A 3,112-nucleotide genomic window follows, 5' to 3' on the forward strand; every position below is an offset into this window, starting at 1 on the left:
TAGTGTAGAGAAGACAGGAAAGTCCAGAGAGGGAGATAGAAATGCTGGACTTGGTCTTCGGTTTTCTGTTTACTCTTCTTCCTGTTCCTACCAGTTGCTTTCTTTGGGGTAGTTCTGTTTACATGTAGGGATTATCAGCAGAGTTCCAGGCTTAGGACCCTAACTATAGGTGAGGGATTTGACTTGAGTGGGAAAATGCTGGCCTTCCTAGAGAGGCCCCTGCTGTGCAGGAGCTGGCCCTGACTTGAGAGACTGTCTACATGGGAGGTTCCCTCAGTGTTCAGTAACTTCCTCAGCTGAAAAATGTACCTAGCAGTTGGTTCTGTTCATTGAGTTGCCACAATTAATAGCTACTTAGGACCTATCAATTTAGCAGCCAGCTGAAATAAAAAGTGAATTAAAAAGTAAAACATTGCATTCTTAAGTAGATACCATGGCTCCCTCTGGGACATTTGAGACTCTTGGCACTTTCGGGGCACAGTGTGTAAAAGGTTGGAACTGGATTAGACCCGTTCTTCTTATGCCCTCATCCATCCTCATTTCTACGAGTGCTTGTTTTGTGTCAGTGCAGCTGTCAAAAATCCGCACTGGTGGAACAGTGTCAGCAGGTGTTACGTGAGTTCCACCTTTGCTTACATGCTGTTTGAATATGGGGATTAGTAAATTGCACCCCACGGGGCAAATCCAGCTTACCACCTGTTTCTGTTCATTTTGTATGTTTAAGTGTCTGAAGAAATATTAAAAAAAAAATAGTTCTGATACTTACCTGGCAGGGGAGACACCACGATCAGGAAGGTGGTTTTCCCAGAGCGAGGCTCATCTGTTGCCCTGCTGACCCCTGCGATTTCCCTAAATGCGGGAAACTACTGCAAAAGCTGTGGTAGTGGGGACTGTGTTCGCGCTCTCCCCTGTAAAAAATATTTCTGGCTTTTGAAAATGTTTAAACCGAAATTCTAGTGTCACTATTTAAAGTTTTATTGAAATATGTTTAGGCTATTTACTTAAGTGCCAGCATAGTTGCTTTGAGGCTCTGGTAGCAGAGGTGTCTGACATACCAGGTCCTCTGAATCATATGACATATCCATAGTCCTCTGGATCATACGACATACCAGGTCCTCTGGATCATATGACATACCAGGTCCTCTGGATCATATGACATACTAGGTCCTCTGGATCATATGACATACCCATGGTCCTCTGGATCATGTGACATACCAGATCCTCTAGATCATGTGACATATCAGGTCCTCTTGATCATATGACATATCTGTGGTCATCTTGGTCAAATGACATGTACATCATCCTCTAGAGCATAAGACATTTTATAAAGTCTATGAAACATAAAATGTGCAAAGCCTGTGGTTATTTATTGTATTATTAGTGAATACACTGTGAGAATTTACTGGAATATATTATATGCTACTAAATTAGGTATATAAATGTAACCATTGTTAACTCCATAAAATGTAGTCAGAAATGAAAGCTGTCAAAATTGATTTAACTTGAACTCAACCTTAATTAGATAGACAAACAAATTGAAATTGAGGGGCTTTTTGTAAAGCACCTGAACTGAAAAATTATCAGTTTTATTTTGAAAGTACTAGAGTAAATGACCAAGTTAAAGGAGATTTTGGAGATGTGCCAGCTCCATGCTCTACATGCCCTCTGCTTGGCTTCAGGTAAAAGAGATTCAGAGAACATCTCGGGAAAACTGGAGAGCTCGGGGCCTGGCTGACACCTGAGGTAAGAGCTGGGTGCCAATATGCGTTTTCCTAAATCCAGGAAAGTATTGGGAGGATAGCCACTTTTTTTTTCTGTCTTTTTGAGACTGGGTCTCCCTGTAGTCTTAGCCAGCCTGGAACTCCCTATGTAGACCAGGCTGGCCTCAAACTCACAGAGATCGCCTGCCTCTGCCTTCCAAGTGCTGGGATTAAAGGTGATCACCACCATGTCCAGCAACAGCCACATGTTTAAGAAAAAGATTCAAAAGCACTGTGATGGTTAATGTGATTGCTAACTTGACAGGAACTAGAATCTAGGAGACAAACATCCGGGCAGCCTGTTGGGGGGATTTCTAGACTAGGTTCATTGAACAGATCCACCCTCACTGTGGGCAGCAGTATTCCATGGGATGAGACCTTGGGCTGAGTGAAAAGGAGACAGCAGCTGCGCACAGGACTCATCTGTTTCCTGACTGTGGATGCCATGTGACCTCAGGCCCCTGCCACCTTGACTTCTCTGCCTCGGTGGACTGTGTTCTCAAACTGTTGGCCATGGTAAACCCATCCTTGCATAAGTTACCTTCGTCAAGTGTTTTGCTGTAATGAAAAAGTAACTCATACAAGTACATAGGGATGGACCCTCAGGGGCAGGGGATGAAGAAAGGACCAAGAGAGGCAGTGTGGAGAGACGTGGCTCGTGGCAACTCCAGAGAGAGGGCTAAGGGTACACGTCGTATTATAGTTGTTCTGCAAGTTTGTCAGTTTTCTACATAAAAAGTAAAAACAAAGATGTAGTAGTTTATACAATATTTCTATGAGTTATCCTAAGGAAGCAACTGTGGAGTCATGTAAAGATGTTTGTGAGAACACGTCCATCTCAGCCTTGTTTATGAAAGTGAGACACAGAAGCACCTGAATTTCCAGCACTGGGAGATCAGTAAAGTCAGCTACAGTGCAGTTTTCTGATCGTAGGCTATGGATAGTGTGCATTCACCAAAATCACTTTCAAGAATTCTTATGTGACATGTAAAATATGATATTTTGATAAAAACTAAACAATTGGCAAAATCATGAGGCTTGGCCAGCGAGATGGAACAGAGAGTAAAGGTATTTGCCACCAAGTCTGAAGACCTGAGCTCTGTCCCTGGAGCCCACATCCTAGAAGGAGAGACCCGACTCCTGACTGTTTCCTGACTGTGGATGCCATGTGACAACTGGCAAAATCATGAGGCTTGGCCAGCAAGATGGAACAGAGAGTAAAGGTATTTGCCACCAAGTCTGAAGATCTGAGCTCTGTCCCTGGAGCCCACATCCTAGAAGGAGAGACCCGACTCCTGAAAGTTGTCCCCTGACTTCCGCATGTGCATCATGACACACACACACACACACAC

The 3,112-nt window shown here is 43.7% G+C and overlaps 1 pseudogene; it reads left to right on the forward strand.

Annotated features, from left to right (window-relative positions):
• Window positions 1–758: 758 nt before the first annotated feature.
• LOC115072715 lies at window positions 759–910 on the forward strand (annotated as a pseudogene).
• Window positions 911–3,112: the final 2,202 nt, after the last annotated feature.

The sequence above is a fragment of the Nannospalax galili genome, unplaced genomic scaffold (genome assembly GCF_000622305.1).
Source record: "Nannospalax galili isolate Female #2095 unplaced genomic scaffold, S.galili_v1.0 scaffold1483, whole genome shotgun sequence".
NCBI classification, from domain to species: domain Eukaryota; kingdom Metazoa; phylum Chordata; class Mammalia; order Rodentia; family Spalacidae; genus Nannospalax; species Nannospalax galili.